Source organism: Macaca mulatta, chromosome 6, assembly GCF_049350105.2.
Source record: "Macaca mulatta isolate MMU2019108-1 chromosome 6, T2T-MMU8v2.0, whole genome shotgun sequence".
Taxonomy (NCBI): domain Eukaryota; kingdom Metazoa; phylum Chordata; class Mammalia; order Primates; family Cercopithecidae; genus Macaca; species Macaca mulatta.
Window position 1 is genome coordinate 118725568 of NC_133411.1, and position 23353 is coordinate 118748920.

Genomic DNA, 23353 nt, shown 5'->3' on the forward strand with positions numbered 1-23353 from the left:
ATAAGTACATGATTTACTTATATACCTTTCATTACCCTCAAATTTGAAATATTTTACAGAAATGTGTATTGCACAATGGAATAAAAATAAATGAGAACATTTGTAAGAATTAAGATTAATTTAGGAGTGAGGTTAACATATGAAATCATTTCCATAAGGAACTAGAGTTACTTTAGAATAGATCATACGTTGATTCTAGATGTGATCAAAACAAAGAAAAAAAAAATGTGAGCAGTTACAAGATTCCAAGTTTATCCTTAGAGTAATTTTTTTAAAGTATTATGTTTTGAAGTCCCACTCCTCTGGCATTGAAGCCCAAAAGTGGTGGTAAGCAACCTTCATTATATCCCTGCACTTGGCAGTGAGTCTCTCTCACTGTGCTTCCAAAGCATCTTGTGTCACTATCCAACACTGACTGTGTTGTGCTACAATAGTCATGCATGCTTTGCTCTGTCCCCACCAACATGACCCTCCCAACCCCAGCCTGTAAACTTCTTTGATGCCTGTCGTCATAGCCCTTGTGTCTGGCACAGTGCTTGGAACAGGAGAGGGTTCAAAACTGTGGGGAAAAGGGGGAAGAAGAAGCAAACAGACAGAGAGATGGGAAAGAGGGAGGGAAAAGGAAGTTATCTAAGATTCCACATGAATTTGTTTGAAGTTAGCACTAATATGTTGGTGCCTCTGGCTTCACATTCCATGCTTCTAACTTATCCCTAGTGCAATCCTGGTCCCAAATTCTGTTCCCATCCCTCAGAGCAATAGAAATGGATTTTAACCTCTCTGCTCACTGTCCCCAGTCCCAGTTCTGACAGTACACTGTCTATGCTCCTATTAAATAGCATATGATGATTTTTATTGTCAACGTGATGGGATTTTAGGGCTAGAATCATTTTCAGTTAATAGTGTGACATTAGGAGTTGATAGATTTAGCATCAGCCTTGGGAGCTAAGTCGAGCTCACTCATCTGCCTTTAGCAATGCTGTAACTTTGTTCAAAAGGACCACTCAGAAAGCAGAGCTGCCGGCTGCTCGCTCACAGCTCCTTAGATAAGGCAGATCCATTCCCTTGGCTTATTTTCTGAGCATAATGTGCTCATAGCATCTGTCAAAACTCATTACTTATAACAGACAAGGACCTACCTTAAGCCAGCTGAAGTATGAAATGACACTCATGTAACTAACTTGTGTAACTCATGCAACTGAAACCTCCAGGAAAAGTTGAGCAGGGGCTCAAATCAAACCGTGTCATCAGGGCTCTCTCTCACTTCTGTTCCTCTGTGCTGGTGTCATTCTTAAGTAAGTTCTCTCCCCATAGTGAGCCCAGCATTCTCGGCATAACAACCCTGGCAGAAAACACCTCTTTTCATTTTGTTTTCCTCTTTTCAAACAGTTTACAGCAAAATCCCAGGATCTGAGACTCACTGGCCCGTCTCAAACGCAGTAACCCTATTCAGGACATTGGAATACTCTCATTGTCTATTCCTAGAAATTCAGAATTGGAGTCAGCCCTAGCCCACCCACACAGGCTGCTGATGGGCAAGGGGTGGCTCCCCAAAGGAAAATTGAGTCATGGAGCTGAAATAAGAAGGAATGATGTTGGGCAGATGTGAGGTTATTTTACGTGTCAACTTGACTGGGTCAGCGTTTGAACAGATATTTGGTCAAACATTTATTCTAAGGGTGTTTTTGGAAGAGAATCGCATTTAAATTGGTAGACTGAGTCAAGTAGATTGCCCTCTCTGATGTGTGTGGGCCTCACACATAGTGGAAGGCCTGCATGGAACAAAAAGGCTCACCCTCCTCTAACTAGCGGAGATTTCTTTCTGCCTGACTGCATTTGAACTGGGACATTGGTTTTTTCTGCCCTTGGACTCAAACTAAAATACCAGCTCTTAACCGGGCACGGTGGCTCATACCTGTAATTCCAGCACTTTAGGGGGTTGAGGCGGGCAGATTGCCTGAGCTCAAGAGTTCGAAATCACCCTGGACAACATGGTGAAACCCTGTCTCTACTAAAATACAAGTAAATTAGCCGGGAGTGGTGGTGCATGCCTGTAGTCCAAACTACTGGAGAGACTGAGGTTGGAGAATTGCTTGAGCCAGGGAGGTGGAGGTTGCAGTGAGCCAGGATCACCCCATTGCACTCCAGCTTGGGCGGCAGAGTGAGATTCCGTCTCAAAATAAATAAATGCATAAATAAATAAATAAATAATAAAATAAAACACCAGCTCTTCCTGGGTCTAGTGCCAGCAGGCATTTAGACTGGAATTTGCACCGTTTGTTCTCCTGGTTCTCAGGCCTTCTGACTCAGACTGGTGCTACACCACCAGCTCTGCTGGGCTTTCAGTGTGCTTTCTCACCCCACAGGCCTTGGGGCTTGTCAATCTCCCTAATTCTGCAGGCTGATTTCTTACGATAAATCTCTTTCTATACATGCATATAACCTTTTGGTTTTGTTTCTCTGGGGAACCTTGACTAATACAGAAGGCCAGACAGTAGAAACCCTCTACACTCTCCATGTCCTCTCTCTGTGTCTTTGAAGTCCCTGTGTTCTGTCTACCTGCATCTTCTCCTTCCTGTCCTTGAAATATATGTGTGTCCTATTCCAAAGCTCATTCTTATCCTCTGCTTTGAAGCCCTTCCTTATTTTATTCTTGGAGAACTCAGCATCATCCACCTTATAGTTTCACAGAGCTTAAGTATTTCCCCACCGTTTCCTCATTCTGATTCCACATGGACTGCTACAGCTTCCCTACCTTTAAGGGAGAAGGGACGCTTTTTTTGTGCATCCACTATGTATACAACCCTGTGTTAATGTTTTATGGAATATGGATAGGAAATACAGATGCTACTTGACTTACAATGGGGTTATGTCCTGAAAAATTTGTTTGAAGTTGAAAATATTGGAAGCGAAAAACTCATGTAAAGGATAAGTCATGACTGTGGACTGTGAATGTCCCAACTCACATGTGATGGCCATTACTGGCCTGCTGCCTTCATGCTGGGCTTGAGCTTCATCTCAAGAGTAATTGCCTTCCTCTTCTTCTTACCAGAAGCAGGAGACACAGATGGGCATTTTGTAGATATGATGGATGCGAAAACAGGATATCCAAAAATTGCTGGCAACACAGCACACTATAGAATATCAGCTGTTTACCCTCATCATCACGTGCCTGACTGGGAGCTGCATTTCACTGCTGCTGCCCAGCACCTCAAAAGAGTATCCTACTGCATATCTCTAGCCTTGGAAAAGAGCAAAATTAAAAATGAAAAATACGGTGTTTACTGAATGCATATGGCTTTCATACTACTGTAAAGCCAAAAATAGGAAGTTGAACCACTGTAAGTCAGGGGCAAAGGTACTTGGTTTCTTCTCTCAAACAGAGTGAGAATTAGATAATCATGGTCTTCTCCCTTCCTCTAGCCTTACTTTCTGACTCATCCTCTAATCAGGCAGCTCACAATATTTCCTGAAGACACATTATCCCCAGGACTGTTGTTAGGGTAGTGATTAAGTTCTGTGACTGGTGACAATAAACCAGAGTGATGACAGGAAAAAGCAATGAAATTAGCTTGAGGGCAAGCTAGAGGCAAGTCGTGCCAGAGGTTGCCCCTTAGGGTTGGTGCCTGCCACAGCAGGGGCAAAACCAAAGATGATGCCGCTGCACCTGACTGAGGCATCAATCACAAATGGCCCATCCCCCAAATTATCTGGTTCACCTTGTAGAAGCCATGTTGGTATGCTCTAAGTGGTCAGAAGGCACAGGGTGAAGATCCGGTGTCAATGTTTACCTAACGTGAGATCATGGGAGTCCACTTTACTTCCCTGGGTTGTTTCTTCCTCTGTAACTTGAGGTACTGCAAGACTGACTTCATGGTCATGCAAGCTCTGTGCAGTCCCAGAGGAGCCCACATGTAGAATAGCCCCACTCTTGGCTTAGTGCTTTGCTGTCATTGTCTTGAATTTCTTAATGATTTTTAAGCAAAAGGCTCATTATTTTCATTTTGCACTGGGTAATTATGTAACTTGTCCTGTGGGACATGTCAGTGATTCCACAGGATTCCTGGGGTTGGTCTATGGACTAAGGTGCCTAAGGTCCTATTTGTTTGGAAAAAATGTGGGTTAACCATTAAACAAAGCTAAGTAAGTTTCTTTACTGAAGGACATCTCAGAGTGTTTACATGTCAATGTTTTTGTCACTGTCCAGAAAAAAAGATGAAAATCATGTTTTAAACTTATTTGACCACAAAACTCTCCAACTTTATTTTTTTTTCTCAAGAAGCATCTCATATAACAAGTGGCACGCAGAATACATTTTTGAGAATGTTGGCTTCAGTGTTTGCTTGGGTGTCTGTGAAGTCTTGCAACCTATACTTTTTTTTATTGTAATGAGTCATGGATGGAGACTGGGAGCAGGGGAGGGGGAATTAAAGCTGGAATTAAGGAGTAGAAACAGGGTCCAGTTCCACATTCAAAGATGAATAATGCTATTCTATGGCCCAGGGCTCTGTTGCAAGAAAGAGTTACACTGGTCTTGTCTTACTGAAGCCCACATAGACCTACCATTTATCTCCTCTGAATGTCTGTTTATGCTGCTTTGTCTACATAAATGCCCTGCTTCACCTCAGTCTAGTAAATTATTATTGTTTTTTCCTCCAAAATGTATCTTGAATTTATCTACATGTATGTCTCCCAGCTTCACCGTTGTGAAAAACACGTCACAAATGGAGCAATGCTATAGTTTTCTAATTCACCTCCCAGATCCACCCCATTCTCCACTTGGTACTCTGATTTGACTTCTCTTTACAAATTGCAGACTAGCCTTATGCCACTTCCCAGATTAAAACCTGTCAAAGGTCCTGCTGTTTTTAGGAGAAAAATCAAGACTTCCAGTCATAACTAAGTACCTTGCAAGATCTGAACCCCACCTGCTTCTCCAACTTCGTTGCAAGCTAGCCTGCCTACTGCTCCTATTCTCTGAACACAGTGACATTTTGAGACTTTCTTGAGAGCACCAAATTATTTTTCATTTTAGGAAATGTTTACTTCCTGCTTTCAGTCTCATGAATATTCTTACCCTTGCTATTCAAATGACTGGCTCCTTCTCAGTCTTTAGGTCTTCAATAAAAATCACTTCCCTTGCAAGATCTTTCTTGACCACTTTTCTAAAGCACCTCCCCCACCCTCACCAATACCATATACCTCCTACTACTCTTAATAATATCAGTTCATCTTGGTCATTCAATTCTTAATATCCATACACGCTATAATTAGTTGTATACTTCCTTATTGCTAGAATGCTGATGCCTTGAAGGCAGGGATTATATCCCTCTGGTATATCCGATTCTTAACAAATGCCTGGTACATAGTAAATATTCACTATGTATTTGTTGACTGAATGACCAAGTAAGTGAATGAATTCCTAAAGTTCTGTCTAATGCTTATTTCCTATCCACGATATCTCTTCTGATTTTTCCCAACCAGAAAGGATGTCTCCTTTGTCTGAATTCCTGTAGTTCTTTACCTATGACTTCTTTATAGCTCTCATATTCAGCCCCTTGGCATTATTTGTGAGTTTATTGCATCCTTCTCAAGTTCCTGGAGTAGTATCTTACAGATTTTTGCATACTCCTGCTGTTCCTGGCACAGAATAGGTGCTCAATAATTCTGATTGACTTGATTTGAATAATTGAAAGAGCTTTCAATAGAACAGGCACCTAAAAAGTTGTTGAAGATGATTATTTAAAAATAAAACCACAACAAGCCAAAAATGGGCACATTTCCCAGCCATTTTAGGAGTCTTGGAGAACGGCCTAAACACCAATCTCCACTGATCCAAATCAGCTTCATTAAACACTCCCTGGGCCTGTGAGATGGATGGCATCTGAGCACAGCCCTGACAGGCAAGAAGAAAAGATCTCCACCTCCAGGTGCTCCTCCACTGCTCCTGGCCCCAGTTGATGGCCCTGCCATGGAAACTTTCAAGGAGGAAACTGCTGTGAGCATGAAGAGTGAGCAGTGCTCCTTTTTTCTGTCCCTTTAAGAAGTTTCCTCTGATTGAGAATTAATCCTGGATATATATGCATAGGTGAGACTGCAATAAAGACTTGGGAAAGAGGAAGGTGTCTTTCTTGGCCAGGACACTCAAATTTGAGTGACTATTACCATTCTGAGTTTATTTTGTTTCGTCTATAGAAATAATAATGTATTCCTGACAGGTTTGTTGTGAGGATAAAATAAGCTAATACATGTCTTAATTTTATATGCATATAGTAGACATTAAATATATGTTAGATTCCTTCCTATCTTCCCTTCCATTTCAGGTGAGAGCTCTGTGTGTGACCTCCAGCATGACCACATCAGGGCACATGATTTGAATTTATAGAAAGGGGAAAGTTAGATTGAGTTATATGTATATACATATGAGTGGATACAGCTCATGTTTATGTGTTATCTGACAGGAAGCTGGTACTTGCTATGCATTTTGATGTGATAAGTGAACAGCAAACAAAATGACCTGCACCCAGAAGAGAATGCAACTGGAACCTTCATCTCAACCTGGACAGTAGTGCCTTTTGGAGATACTGTTAGTTTGTGGGAAGAAAAGTTATATAGCCTTAAAGGGGCAAAGGGTGAAATTTTCTTCTTCAAGCTAGGAATAAGAACAAGTTTCATCTGAAGCAAACTAACATCAGAAAAGTCACAATTTCTTTTTTAAAGTTTGTTTCAGAGCCAGGGTGAGGGATTTCCATTAGTAGAACTAGAAGCCTTTTCATATCAGTCTCCATTATTTATTAAATGAACTTCAGAAATAGATGGATAAAGCAGTATCTGACACTTGAAAGTCTCTGCCAGATGCTGTGTTCCTAGCCCAGCAAAAGAGGGGCCAGATTGCATTATGATGTCATTTTTCTCTCTTCCTTTCTGATAATCGCTTCCTGGACACAGCGGTGGAAACCAGATTATTTGGAAACAGAACATGTTTAATAGAAACTCACTGAAGGTTCAGGAATTACCTGAAACATAAAGGATTTTTTGCTGTAAATGTGATGTGACAAGTTCACCTGTGGACCAAATGAAGTAAATGTGTGGAGGGCCATAAAGGTATCCACTTGCTTGAGAATTATCCCCACAGTAACCTGACATCAGTTTTCAGATGACTCTGGAACATTAGCTGTGGCCTTGGGTTTTTTCATCTATATCCATGGTATTTTCTTCACTCCCTCATTACAAATGGGTAAGAGATCTAAGGAGAAAATAAAAACTAATAGAAAAAGAAACACACACAGAACTCCCCCTCCCCCAAAATGCCCATGTTTATAAGGACAATGGATGGAATGGATAGAATTTGAGATAAATCTGTCACAATGATAGCTGTCATTTAAAATAATTGTCTTTAAAATTTTAACTGACTGACTTCTTTTTTTTTCTCTCTGTCATTCAGGCTGTAATGAAATGGCATGATCTTGGTTCACTGCAATCTCCACCTCCTGGGTTCAAGCGATTCTCGTGCGTCAGCCTCCCAAGTAGCTGGGATTACAGGCATGCACCACCACACCTGGCTAATTTTTGTATTTTTGGCAGAGACAGGATTTTGGCTTGCTGGCCAGGTTGGTCTCAAACTCTTGGCCTCAAGTGATCTGACCACCTTGACCTCCCAAAGTGCTGGGATTACAGGAGTGAGCCACCAAGCCCCGGTGTTTAACTGACTTTAACATGGCATGAAGTTTATTTTATGATTGTAAGTTTTGGAAAATAACACATGTATTTGCTTTGTTGTTAATGAAAGCTTACTTTAAAAAGATGCAATAAAAAGGAGATACACTGGGAAAGAGGGCCATCTTCTCTGACATTTAATACATGAAAACACAGCAAAACGATAGGAAAATGATACACGTTCTAGAATGTTGATGTCTCAGAGACTCCTCCCCAACTATTTATTTGTTTATTCTCTCCTCCATCCCACTAACAGTTGTTACAGTGGCACAGCAGCCCCAGGGCCATTTATTAGATAAGGCACTTATTAGAATAGTGCTTCGCTGGAATAGAGACCCATACAGTCCTTGAGTGAAGACACATGTTGGCAATGGGAAGAGGTTATTTTGCCACAAATCATATTAAAGATGACTGGGTGTTGACACAACACAGAATATCACAGCTGAAGGATTTTAACCTTCTTTAGCAATGAGCAGAGCACCTCATGGAAAGACAGGGCAGAGTTTTCTGAAATCTTCCCAGGAGCTTAACAAATGGATTTGAGCATGATTATGAAAATGGCTGCATAAATATTTTTCTTTGCTCATTTCAGAGCATGGTAATCAGAAAGGCTCTTCGAAAACAATATTTTTATCTGCACCTCAGATTCATCCATACCCATTAGCTGCTCAATTAGGCGAAACAAACTTTAAGTTGCATGCCAGGGGCTTAATTTAATTTGCCTGGGATAAGCAGTTGGCCATAGCTGTGAAGCCCTGTGTTTTTAGAAATTATACCAGAGTATTGAAGCAAAAGCTCTTAAAATACAGTGTGGGAATTGAAGCAGACCATAGTTCATATTGTGTGGGAAATTAAGAGATCTAATAGTCAGCAAGCAGGTATGTGAGTCACAGCCCCCCTGATGTTCACATTCTAGTTGCTGTGTTTTTTCACTTGAGTCCTGTGGATTCTAAAGTAGTACAACTCAAGTGACATCAGTTCATGAAGACAAAAGAAGCTTTTTGTTTGATTTTGGCTGGGTGGGTGTTTTGTTCAGGCAGGTATTGAGCAGAAGAAAAAATGTCTTTATAAATCCTTAGCCTAATGGATTTTTAAAAAATCAAATGTAAATTCTATTAAACTACTTTTCAGTTATCACATAATTTACTTAAACATTTCTGCATAGCAAAATATATTTGGCCTAAATGCAAAGGGAAAAAAGTGATTTAACTTTGCAAGAAACTGTTCCTTTGTTTTTTTAAAAAAATACTTTTAAATTTTATAGGTACATAGATGTATTATTTATGGGGCACATGAGATATTTTGATACAGGCATACAATATGTAATAATCACATCAGGGTAAATGGAGTATCCAACACCACAAGCATTTATCATTGCTTTGTGTTACAAACATACCAATTATACTCTTTTAGTTATTTTTTAAAGTAAAATAAATTACTGTTAACTATACTTATCTTTTGTTTTTAATCATTTAAAACAACATCTAAGACACCATTCTTGTAAAAAGGAAAGTTAAAAAGTTGATTCTTTACAACATGTAAAATAAGTATATTTAGGTATGTAGCACCTTCCTAGAATAATAGGGGAGTCAATAGCAAAGCCTGTGTCCATCGTGTGTCACTGACGCCTGCGTTGTTGTGTGGAAAATTAGGAGGAACTATGGATATGGCTCAGGGTATGAATGCTGGCTCCGATCCTGATATTAGCTGTGTGATTTGAGACAAGTCACTTGACTATGCTGTCTTAATTTTCCAGTGTGTGAAAAAGTGAAATAAATAATATGACTTATTTAGCCCACAGGGTTGTCTACAGCAGAGGAGGAAAAGATGAAAGTGATTAACATATTCAGCTGGGAAAATATGCAGCAAGGTTCAAATGAGAGCTGTGAGGTAGAAAGAGAAGAAGGTTGAGAGGAAATTTGGAAGTGAAGAGCTAAGGGGCCCCAAAGTAGTGTCTAGAGTGAGAAGAATCGGCTAGAAGAAAAATAGCAGTGGGTTTGGTGCATAGAGAGATGCTGGCATGAGAGTGGACAAGATACCATCACAGCAGAAAACATGGAGCCACTTGGTGATGGGTGGAGTCTTCTACATCAACCTTTGCTTCAGCGTGTATCTTCTGTTAACTGTCCCCATGCTGCAGTCTGTGACAGATGGAATTTGTAAGTTCTGGGCCAGGAAGGGAGTTGGTGAGAATGACTGCATTGTGTTGATACTTGAGTCCCCTGCCAAGCCTGGTAGATAGGAACAGTGGCTGAGAGATGCTGTGGCTGAGAGAGATGAGGTGATAACTGAAGAGACAGAGTAAAATGAACAGAAAACCACCGGGTGTTCAGAGCACAGAACTTCTTGGCAAGCTGGATTTATCCAGCAAGAAAAAGAAATAGATGGAAGAGATTGGCTGATGATCTCTCGCTTGTAGACTTAGTTGCTTAATTGCCAATGAGGCAGAGAGGCTGCTTGCAGGTGAGTTGCCAAAGTGAATAAACATGAGTTATGTTAAGAAATTAACAAAAGATAAATTTCAGGCAACTTTCTGGAAAACACAGACTGGTGATAAGATCCACTGGACTGTGAAAAAGCCTTACCCTTGGAAAGCAGAGGGAGTGCCATCATTTAAGATATTTAAAACAAGACTAGCTAAAGCATCTGCTAGAATCTTATCCAGAAGGGAAAAATCCAGATCTGGCAAGAGATGAACTAGCTGATGTCTGGGAGCTCTCACACCTCTCATTCTTGATGTTGAAAACTTGTGGTCAAATCCCTGAACATTTTCCGAGCACATTTAAGACTGGGAGCTGTGTGACTCATTAGTCATTCTGGTAATCTCCAGGAGGCAGTGCCAGTTGTGGAATTTTGAGCAGATGTGGCAAAACGGCAGAAACCACCTTTTGGATTTATATCCTCTTGTCTCTCACTCTTATCCTTGAAAGAATTTGAGCATATTTTTAAAGGGCAAGTTAGGTGGTGGTAGAATTGTTAAAAAAGAGAGAGAGAGAGAGAGAGAAATCTGTTTGAGAGAGAGAGCTTCCAACTTCCTAATTTATATTAAGGGGAGAATAATTGTAAATGCCTAGATTTAAGTACAGTAAACTATGCCTTGATCTAACCATTATAGGACTGTGCCCAACCCAGAACAATTATCAACTGTTAATTATGCATTTGAGCATGAGGCCCAGCAAACTGATAATTCCAGACCATCTTCCCTCTGCTGCCTATCTGTTTCCAGCCTGTCCCTTGGCTATTTGCTAGCAGAATAAACTATATCCTTGATAAGACTGCCATTTGAGAAAAAATGCATCTGGAAGGACTGGCAGAATAGAAGGGATAGGAGTGTTCCCTTGATAAGTCGTAAAGACCATCTGTCAGCTCCGAATCTCTGATCCAGGCTGATTGGGGAAAAGACAGGTGCAGACTGAATTTGAAAACACTTTTTTTGAATGAATTTGTCAAAAGTTTGCCTTACTTAATTTCCACGAGAGTCTAAGCCTGTGGCTTTGAATCGGCCCCTGAGAGTGGCATTTCCATTGCCTGACTCTGACACACATGTTGGGAGGAGAGGCAGAAAGAACCATTGATAAGGCATCAGAAGCTCAGGGAATGAGGCCTGGCTGTGTGTGACTCTGGACAAATCACTTGACCATGTTATTTTAGTTTTCTGGTATGTGAAAAGGTGATAATTCTCTTTTAGATTTAACCCACAAGATTGTACTTATTAAGGGAGGAAAAAAAGGAAGCAATTAGTGTATTTTCTTCTGAAAGAAAAGCATTTAGATTAGAACAATTTGTCCTATCAAAAGCCAATTTCTCTATTCACTTAGTAACTGCAGCTCATCTCCTTTTACTTAACTTAACTCCAGAAGTTCATCTTGTGTTCTGTATCATTAATTTTCCCCATCAGCTGGATCATTCCCATTGGTATAAAAAACTCTTAATATTTCTTATATTAAAAGAACAAAAACAAAAGAACTAATTCCCAGTCCCATGTCTTTCTCCACCTACTGCTGCCCACTTGTAGGGCTCCCCTTCATGACAAAACACTCAGTGGAGTTGTCTATGCTCTGCTTCCGCTTGTTCATCTTCCAGTCTGTTTTTCACTCATTTCATCAGGCTTTGTTCTCACTCCTTTCAATCTGTTCTGGTAAAGTCACCAGTGACTTCCACATTGCTGAATCTAGTGATCACCTTACAGCACTCATTCTTCGTGAACTCTCTGCATCATTTGACACAACTTTTTACTTCTTGAAACAGTCTTCACTTGACCTCCAGGTTGTGACAATTTTCTGATACTCATTCTGTCTCCTCAACTACTTCTCAGGCTTCTCTATGGGTTCCTTGTCTTCTTTCTGAGCACTGTTTTTGGAGTTTTGGGGGCTTATTTATCAGATTTTTGTCTTCTCTGTATTGTTAGGAGACTCCATCCAGTTTCATGACTGTAAATATTGTCTCCAGCCTCAACCTGTCCTTTGAATTCCAAACTCCCATCAAGGCAACTTTGTGGCATTGCCAGTATCTATCTAATATGTTTCTCAAACTTAGCATGTTCAGTACATCTATTCAGTTAGTCAGGCCAAAGTTCCAGGAGTCAACTTTGAATCTTCTTCCTTCAAATCCTAAATCCTGCCTGTCAGCAAATCCTGTTCATTGTTCAAATTACATATCCAGCTATTCTCCAACAAGTTCATGACTACTATCCTATCACTCGATCATTCTATTAAGTCATTAATATCCTATCCTATCATTCTATTAAGTCACCATCATCTTTCATTTGGACTAGGGCGAAAGTCTTGTAATGGATTTTGCTTTCACTCCAGACTGCCCAAAATCCAGTCTCCACACATCACCCTCAATGATCTTTTAAAATCTCAGTGAGATTCTTTCACTTCTCATTCAGAATCCTCCAACTCAAATTCTTTATACTGGCCAATAAATGTCACATCAGACTTAATTTTATTTTCTAATTTTGTCCCCATTACACATTCTGTTCTGGTCACCCCAGCTTTCTTGGGTTCCTTAAACATGCCAGGTTTATTTCCTTCTCAGGCTCTTTGCAATTCCTGTTTTCTCTGCCTGAAGTTTCTCTTCCAGATTTTGAAGGAGTTTGTCCAAAGAGTCCTTCCCTGACCTCTGACCTAAAATGGTCCCTGAGTCCCTGCTGTGTCACCACAGTCTCTCAACTTGATTAATTTTTCTTTAGAGCATCTATTAGTGCCTAAAAGCTACATCATTTTTTTTTTTGTATTTAACTTGCTTTTTTTGTTTTGTTTTGTTTTCTCGGTGTTTCCAAGTAAAGGTAAGTTCCCTGAAAGCAAAATTTACTGTTGTATCCTCAGTATCTGAAATAAGACCAGCATATAGTAGATGCTTCATAGTGACTTTAAAAAATCTTATTAATTCACCATACCATCTACGTTTCTTTGAAAATCTCTTTATCAGGCCAGGCGCGGTGGCTCATGCCTGTAATCCCAGCACTTTGGGAGGCCGAGACGGGCGGATCACGAGGTCAGGAGATCGAGACCATCCTGGCTAACCTGGTGAAACCCCGTCTCTACTAAAAATACAAAAAAAATTAGCTGGGCGTAGTGGCGGGCGCCTGTAGTCCCAGCTACTTGGGAGGCTGAGGAGGAGAGTGGCATGAACCCGGGAGGCGGAGCTTGCAGTGAGCCGAGATCGCGCCACCGCACTCCAGCCTGGGCGACAGAGCAAGACTCTGTCTCAAAAAAAAAAAAAAAAAAAAAAAAGAAAATCTCTTTGTCATGTTTAACCTTTGATGCACAAGGACATCAGGTCTTCCTTATGGAATCAGAAAATGCCTGCTGTGTTGGCTAACTCCAGTGCAGTGTTGTTTATCCTCATAGTGATGGTCCGTAGCCCTGTCTGTGTAGTTGCTGATTCTTTACAACTCCTGCGGATTTTTCCTCCCTGAGAAGTCCTAGATATGCCAGTACATCACAAGGATGCACCACAAGGGAAACTGACCACTTGGATGTGCTTTGGAATGGACTTTTGGAGCAAAATTGAAAAAACAAACAAAAACAAACAAAAACCAACCTGGGTTCTTTTGTAATTCGCTTTCCTAAAATGAGGATGTGTCAGTATGGGGACGGTAGATTGAAGCAATTAGGGTGAGAATGGAGGTGAGCTGGTGAAAGAGCAAGCCAGAGTGAGAGTTGGCTCCAGTACATTGAAGAAAGCAGAACTGAGAGTCAGGGGCACAGACTGATGCAACACCTCGAGACAGAACAGAGAGGCCCAGTGCTGGAAGGTGGGGGGGCTACTGATGGTGACTGGCAAGGTGAGGGAGGTGATCACGGAGCTGGACCACGGTGATAAATAGCTATCTGCGGGAGAGAGGGGACAATGTTAAAGGAGAGGCTAATTTCTACTTAGGGAGTTCTCAGCTCATCCTTTCTGGGGTACTAACCACACTCTTTATTCAACTTAATTATTTAGGAATTTGTTAAATGCCCATACATGCCAGGCTTCGTGCTAGCTACTGGAGATAGGAAGCTAAAAAGGAAGCTCCCATTCCCATTTTATGCCTTTGAAGTGCTTACAGTCTGATGTGTTGTTGGTCTTAACAAATCTAGGTACACAAGAAATCTTTTTTTAAACCAGATAAATTTGCATTAATTTCAGGGAAAATATTGATGATGGAAATTAGTTGAGGTCAGGGGGGAAAGGAAGACGGAACAGAAAGAGAAGACTTGAAGAAGTAAGGTACTTCCCTGAAGATACATATTTTTTAGTATTTCTCAAAGGTTTCATCAGTGTAACAAGCATTTCATTGTCAGTAGGGGATTTTTTCTTTTTTCTCTTTGCTCATATCAGCATAAGAGATTGTAAGATGGAATAAGAAATAGTAAGTCAGTTACATAGGTATGTTATTTCCCAGAGTGTCAAAAAATTTTATATTGGGGATTTCCAACGTAGGCAAACATTTATAAATGCTGTTCTTATCTTCTATGCTGTTCTTTTTTTTTTCCCTAGGACTCCTTGGAGAAGTTCACATGACATTCTGTTTGACGTAAAATCAGCATGTGTCCCAAGTAAAATCAACAACAGCTGTTCTAAATAGCAGATTGTATTTCAAAGTATCATTATGAACCAGGGGAAGAATTGCATGGATGCCCACGTCTCCACATTACAGTGATGGAACCTAGCATCTGCTCATTGTGGCCATGGGCAGACAGATCTCAGAGTTGGCTGGAAGATGGTGGTCTATTTAATGAAACAGTGATCTTTAGGGGGAATTTTTTTTTCATGATCCATGGGTTAAAAATGCCAGCAAAAAAGAATGAAAGGAAAAAAGGCTCGGTTACATTCAAAGGAGTCATGCTTCTGTTGGCTGAAGCTTCTACTCAGAATCCTGTGCATTTCTCTAAACAGGGTAGCAAAGCAGTTTAATACCAGTTTGTTCACTTCGAAAGTACTCATACCGATAAACAAGTAAGATTCAGCACCCATCCCTGCAAGAGTTCTTAGATACCATGATGGACTAAATGTATTACACTGTGTCACTAATAAAGTGTAGATTCTGTGACCTACAGGTGGTTCCAGTCACAGGATGCACCTGGCTGCACTTTTCAGTCTCTCTCATTGTCCCCCACTGGTTAAAATTCCTTTCACAATGCCAGCAGCACTTCTCTCTGCTCTGATTTTAGACCTCAGAGAATTTAGGTCTTTCCAAGTAAGAGTAAGTTAAGCATTTCCCCTTCACCTCCTAATAAATGTTTATTTGAACAACCTGCTTCCATGATGCTGCCAAATGAGCCTTTCCTGTTGGCACAACCCCACTGAGTTGCAGGGCAACAGCTTCCCCCTGTGGTGGCACATGCATACCTCAGAATCTCCGTAGCCGGCCCAGTGTGCCTGAGCCAGGTGGGCACCCGTTTCCTGGAGAGTCTCCTGTCTTATTTGTAGGCTGACGGGTCCGTCATTACATTACATGACTGAAAGTGCAACTCTCATGACTCATGGCTCTCTGCAGGGCTTGTCCATTGTGCACAATATTATGAATCCCGTGGTCAGCCTTAGTGTCTCAGGGAACTGCTGGACTTGATCTCATGCACTAGATTCACTATGACCTCACTGTGCTGTCTTTAGATTGACAACTCTAGCAGGCTAGCCTGTTCATACATCCAGTCTCTAGGCCCAGCTGCTACCTTCTGTACTTATACTTCTAGCCTGCAGAGCAGCCCCTCCATAAGCCTCCAATACCCAGCCAGAGATAGAGCTGTGGGCCCCCTTCTGCTTTGGGGCAGGAGTTTGAACGTATCTCCATTGGTCACATATCTCCCAAAAAGTTTACTGAAAAACTTCTGTTTCTATCACTTATATCTGAGGTTGTCAAAGTTTTGCCTGTTGTAAGTGAAAACGTGAATCCAGAAAGTTCATGGGTCCAGCGTGTGCTTTTCCACTGTCTGGTGTCCTCTTCTTTGAACTACTTGCTCGCCCCAGGCCACTCTTGCCACAGTGAAAATTCATCTGAAAAAGCAAACAAACAAACAAACAAACAAAAACCCACCTATTTATTTTAGAATATTTACTGTAAAAATAGAAAGCTTACAAATTAGAATGCTTCTGAAATGCTTTCCAGATAGGTCCAAATTATACCCACCCTTTAATGCACAGCTCAAATGCCAGAAGTAATCAATAACTTCCCCTCTTGAATTCTCATAGCATTTTATCTGAAACACTCTTATGACACTTATACTTTTTCCCCTAGATTATCGTTACTGACACATATCTACCTTCCAAGAAAACTCTGTATAGTGTAGGCTATTGTATTCCTCTATCTCCCACAATGCCTGTGCATGGAAGACTCTTAATATATGTTTGCTGAGCACAAAATACAGAACTCCTTGAAAGGGTTATGATACTCTGCAAAATAACGACAACAAACACATTGAAAATGGCCACATTTCTGGCCCAGTAGCTCCTGGTTGGTGCAGATATCTATGGACAAGTGTAGTAGGGCCTTTTTAACTCTTTCTAGATTGTCCTACTCAGGCACTTGGAAGCCTGACTCCAAGAGTGAAGTAGTTAATGAGACAAATGGAAAGTGATTGTAACCATTCACCCAAACCATGATGGCATCTAATTAACAAGCATCGTTTTGACCACTGTGTGAGAATATGAGTTCACACATGTGGTGCTAACCTTGCCAGGCAGAACTTTTGGAGGAAAATGGAATCTCACTGAGTGGCAAAAATGTTCATTCCGCAGAGGAAAGCATCTTGATTGTTTTAATCTAGCACAGGCAGGGAGCTCTGTTCAGCAGGGAGATCTAGACTTCACTCTTGAATGTGAACAACAAAAGCCTCTTGAGCTTTCAAAGCACAATTCTGTCTGCTTCTCTCACCTTCTAACTAATGCTGAAAGTCAGAGAAAGGAAATGGTATATTTGATGTAAAAAACAATGAATACCAAAGTTGCTACTTTTCTCTCCAAGGTTAATTCTGTTTAGAACCTTCTTCACGATGGACCTTTGAGACAACATGAGATAAAACCAAGAGAAATAGCGTGCAAATTGCTCTCTCTCCAGGAGAGATTTTGACAAACCCTTTGTGGAACACTCTACTGAGCAAAGCATTCTTGTTCTCTTCCTCTTGTTGTTAATAGGGTTACACTCTTTTGACCTCAGAAGCAGCCAGCTTACCCCACCTTACATCAAAATCCTAAAGGTATTTTTCAGTGCCTATCAAAACCAATAAATTTGGAAAGCATATTGTTCATGCTTTCTGATTTACAGTTTTACTCTGTAATATTGAAAAGCCAGGGAATATGCGAAGCTGAATCCTGAAAACTGGGCTTCATAAGGCCCTTTTGGTGTGGCATGTCAGTTTTCCCTTCATCGGTCCACTGGATGGTGCTTGTATACACACAGTTGTCATCACTATTCAATATTCATTTAAGTGCCAACAATAAGCAAAGTACAAAATATAAGCTTAAATAACATTTCTGGCCATAGTGAAATGCATGGTGAATACAGAGCAAAATGATTAATAAAGAAATTCAGTGTTTAGAAGATGAGGGAAGCAACAGGGTTCCCTTTATTTCTCTTTTCCTAGAGGAGCCTGGCAGAAACCCTCTTTCTTCTTTTCTCGTAGATCTCCTCCATTCTCCACCCCACTAGCCCAGCCCTTCTTTTGCTCCTACACCAGATGTGCTTGCGGACTTTAGGACTGGCTCTGACTTTTCTGAATTCCTGAACCATATATTTAAATCCTTTGTTTTGAAAGGCACTTGAGTTGTTCCACCATAGACACTGTTTCATACTCAAACCCTACAGTAAGTATTTGTTTGGGGGGCAAAAATGAAAATGCCCAGAGAGGACCAATCTCACCTGAGTATAAACTAATTCTGTCATGGTCACAGAGCTGGAAAAGAGTGTTCAGGTATGTTCTATGGTCCAACATGTGTAAGATGATTAAAAGGGCCTTGGGGATTTCCCTGTAGAAGATACAGAGGGCTGTGGTCCAGATTTATTTGGGAACATCCAGTTCTGCCTCGGGAACCCCTAACTCCTACACATTTGATCTGATTACTGAAAGTGAGATAGTAATACTGAGATGCTCCATTCATTCATTAATTTGTCTTTTCAACTAACATTTATTGAGCGTCTGCTAATGTGCAGGTCTCCGTGTTGGGTACACATGAATATGAGCTGGGCCTTATCCTCAATATGCAAAACTGATCAAGCCTTTCACTCCTTTCAGGGGGCTTACAATGACCTTCTCTTATCCAGGTCTTCATCTTTGTTTTAACCTCTCCTCACCAGGCATGACAGACCAGTTTGGGATTACATGAATGAACTCTACTCTCTCATGCCTCTGAGACTCGGTACATGTTATGTCCTCCACTAGAGTGGCTTGCCTGTACTTGAGTCCTAATAAATGCATATCATTGAAATCTATGCTCAAGAGTTATCCTTTCTACAATGCCTTCCTTTATATCTTCAGTCAATTTGGATGCTCCTTCTCCAATACTCTTGAAACACTTTATATACACAGTCTCACAAACTTGATAAAAAAACATGTCTCACTCCAAAATTATAAGTTCTTTGAGGGCAGAAAGCACATAGTTTAATTACTCTATCTCTATTTATCTTCCCCAATGGCTTAGTATATGGTTGACAAATATTTGCTAATTAAATAAATTATTTAATGTAGAAAGTGATAACTAACAGAGGTACCAATGACAGCTGCCATTTATTGACTGCTTATCCTGTAGCAGGCACTATGTTATGCTTTCTGTATACATGACTTTATTATTTCCCACATTACAGATTATGAAACTGAGCTTGGAGAGGTTAGTGAAATTGTTCAGTCTGACATGGCTAAATGTGATGGAATAATATTTGAACACAGGCCTGTCTGGCCCCAAAGCTTTGCTCTTAAGTGCCACGTGGTGCTGTCTTCACTGAGGCAAAGCTGACCCAGGAAAATAAGCCTATAATTTAGAATGCTATGGCTCTTTTTAAAAGCAGCAATCATAACCTCTATGTATTACTGTAAATGTATGGCCCATTATTTCTGAGTCTGACCTGTAACCTCAAATGATGGTTGAAGAAGGAAACGAAATCCTTTGTGCTGAACAAGCACAGCACAAGCACTGACTTTTCTTTTGAAGTTAGGTCACTACGTAATGCACAGTGTTTAATTGATGCCTGATCAAATTCAAATCTCATTTGAATGTGGAAATTAAAGTTCTCCACAGTGAACTCTGAGGGATTTTGTCAACATGAGATAATTCTCTTCCAAGATAATGACTAAATTTAATCTCACATAAGCCTGATAACAGACAATTCTCCTGACAGCCATGAGGCTGTTGGGCTTGTGTGTGAGTGGTGAGAAACTGAGCAGTGGACAGAAGTCCTGAAGTGTGGGATGTGAAGAAAATGATGAGAAGAGAACAGGCCATCTCCAGGGAAAAGAAGGTCCCAGTTAAACACTGCTCTGTCTCAAATAGGCCTCTTAGAGCAAACATAGTCCTGTCAAAGGCACATGCAAAGATGCCATTTCAAGTCCTAGAGACATTTCTGGATGCATTTATTTCCATTTCTTGTTTTTTAATGCTTGTATTTCTCTTCCTAACAGTACTGCCCCTGTGATATAGTTAGGCTTCATGTCCCCACCCAAATCTCATCTTGAATTGTAATCCCTATAACCCTCATAATCCCCACTTGTCAAGAGAGAGACCAGGTGGAGGTAATTGAATCATGGGGTGGTTTAACTCAAGGTGTTTTCGTGATAGTGAGTTCTCACGAGATCTGATGGTTTTATAAGAGTCCCTCCCCCTTGGCTCAGGACTTCTACTTCCTGCCTCCTGGTGAAGAAGGTGCTTTGCTTCCCCTTCATCTTCCACCATGATTATATGTTTCCTGAGGCCTCCCCAGTCATGCTGAACTGTGAGTCAATTAAACCTCTTTCCTTTATAAATTACTCAGTCTTGGGCCATTCTTAATAGCAGTATGAAAACTGACTAATACACTAAATTGGTACCACAGAGAGTAGGGTGCTGCTATAAAGGTACCTGAAAATTTGAAAGCGACTTTGGAACTGGGTAACAGGCAGAGACTGCAACAGTTTGGAGGGCTCAGAAAAAGACAGGAAGATGTGGGAAAGTTTGGAACTTCTTAGAGACTTGTCAAATGGTTTTGGCCAAAATGCTAATAGTGATATCGACAATGACGCCCAGGCTGAAGTGGTCTCAAATAAAGATGAGAAACTTATTGGGAACTGGAGAAAAGGTCACTCTTGCTATACTTTGGCAAAGAGACTGGCTGCATTTTGCCCCTATCCTAGAGATCTGTGGAACTTTGAACTTGAGATTTAGGGTATTTGGCAGAAGAAATTTCTAAGTAGCAAAATGTTCAAGATGTGACCTGGGTGTTTTCAAAAGCATTCAGTTTTATGCATGCACAAAGAGATGGTTTGGAATTGGAACTTACGTTTAAAAGTTTGGAAAATTTGCAGCCTGACAATGCAATAGAAAAGAAAATCTCATTTTGTGAGGAGAAATTCAAACCAGCTGCAGAAATTTGCCTAAGTAACGAGGAGCCAAATGTTAATTGCCAAGACAATGGGGAAAATGTTTCCAGGGCATGTCAGAGACCTTTGCAGCAGCCCCTTCCATCACAGGCCCAGAGGCCTAGGAGAAAAAAAATGGTTTCCTGGGCTGGGCCCAGGGCCTTTCTGCTTTGTGCAATCTTGGAACTTGGTGCTCTGCATCCCAGCTGTGGCTAAAAGGGGCCAACTTACAGGTCAGGCCATTGCTTTGGAGGGTGCAAGCTCCAAGTCTGTGGCTTACACATGGTGTTGAGCCTGCTGGTGCACAGAAGTCAAGAACTGAGGTTTGAGAACCTCTGCCTAGATTTCAGAGGATATATGGAAACACCTGCATGTGCAGGCAGAAGTTTACTGCAGGGGTGGAACCTTCATGGAGAACCTCTCCTAGGGCAGTGCAGAAGTAAAGTGTGGGGTCAGAGCCTCGATGCAGAGTCCCCACTGGGGCACTGCGTAGTGGAGCTGTGAGAAAAGAGCCCCTGTCCTCCAGACCCCAGAATGGTAGATCCACTGATAGCTTGCACCATGCACCTGGAAAAGCTACAGACACTCAATGCCAGCCTGAGACAGCAGCTGGGAGAGGGCTGTACCTTGCAGAGCCACAGGGGCAGAGCTGCCTGAGGCCATGGGAACCCACCTCTTATATTAGCATGACATGGAGTCAAAGGAGATCATTTCAGAGGTTTAAGATTTGACTCCCCTGTTGGATTTAGGACTTGTATGGGGCTTATAGCCTCTTTGTTTTGGTCAATTTATCCCATTTGGAATGGGTACATTTACCCAGTGCCTATATCCCATTGTATCCAGGAAATAACTAACTTGCTTTTGATTTACAGAATCCTAGGTGCAAGGTACATGCCTTATCTCAGTTGAGACTTTAGACTTGGACTTTTGGGTTAATACTGGAATGAATTAAGACTTTGGGGGACTGTTTGGAAGGCATGATTGGTTTTGAAATGTGAAAGGGACATGAAATTTGGGAGGGGCCAGAGGGGGAATGATATGGTTAGGCTTGTGTCCCCACCTAAATCTCATCTGAAATTGTAATCTCCATAATTCCTTGGTCCCCATGTGTCAAGAGAGAGACCAGGTGGAGGTAATTAAATCATGGGGTTGGTTTTCCTGATGCTGTTCTCATGATAGTGAGTTCTCCCGAGATCCGATGGTTCTCCTGAGATCTGAGCTTTTCTCCCTTAGCTCAGCACTTCTCCTTCCTGCTACCTTGTGAAGAAGGTGCCTTGCTTCCCCTTCACCTTCCACCATGATTGTAAGTTTCCTGAAGCCTCCCCAGCCATACTGAACTGTGAGTCAATTAAACCTCTTTCCATTATAAGTTACCCAGTCTTGGGCAATTCTTTATGGGAGTATGAAAATGGACTAATACACCCTGGGAATTTGTTTCTCCTTCTTAGGACAAGACAAAAGATACAATATTTCCCTCATCCCATGCTCCAATCTATAAACATTTGAGCCCAAATATCTATTGTCTATGATAGCTCCAGTGCAATGAAATTAGCCAATGACTAAATCTCTAGATCCTTTTAAATTGACTTGTTAAATAAAACTTTTATTTTAGGTTCAGTGGTACAGGTGCAAGTTTGTTATATAAGTAAATTGCATGTCATGGGGGTTTGGTGTACAAATTATTTCATCATTCAGCTAATAAGCATAGTACCCAATTGGTAGTTTTTTGATCCTCTCCCTTCTTCCACCTTCCACTCTTAAGTAGGCCCCAGACACCCTTAAGTTGTCCTCTTCTTTGCATTCATATGTACTCAGTGTTTAGCTGTCACTTATAAGTGAGAACATGTGGTATTTGGTTTTCTGTTCCTGCATTATTTTGCTGAGGATAATGGCCTCCAGCTCCATTCTTTTTGCTTCAAAGGACATAATCTCATTCTTCTTATGGCTGTGTAGTGTTCCATGGTGCATATGTACCACATTTACTTTATCCATTCTACCATTGATGGACATTTAGGTTGATTTCATGTTTTTGCTACAGTAAATAGTGCTGTGATAAACATATATGTGCAGGTGTCTTTATAGTAGAATAATTTATATTCCTTTGGATATATATCCAATAATGGGATTGCTGGGTCAAATGGTAATTCTGTTTTAAGTTCTTTGAGAAATCATCACACTGCTTTACACAATGGCTGAACTAATTACATTGTCACCAGCAATGTACAGACATTCCGTTTTCTCTGCAATCTTGCCATTATCTATTATTTTGACCTTTTAATAATAGCCATTCTGACTGGTATGAGATGCTATCTGATTGTGGTTTTGATTTGCATTTCTCTAATGATTGGTGGTGTTGAACATTTTTTCATATGCTAGTTGGTCACCTCTGTCTTCTTTTGTAAAATGAATTGACTTATTTATTTATTTTTAAATATCCTCTTATTTGGACTCTGCTAGCTCCTGGCTTTTAATGGATTTCCTTTCTTTCTCTTCCTCTGCTACCACTGAGCGTGAGCAGGGTCCTCAAAAGCTGCTGGGCTCCTGGGGCATGTGGAAGGTGGTGCCCGCATGGATATGGAGAGTAGTGTTGGGGATGGGGATTGCTA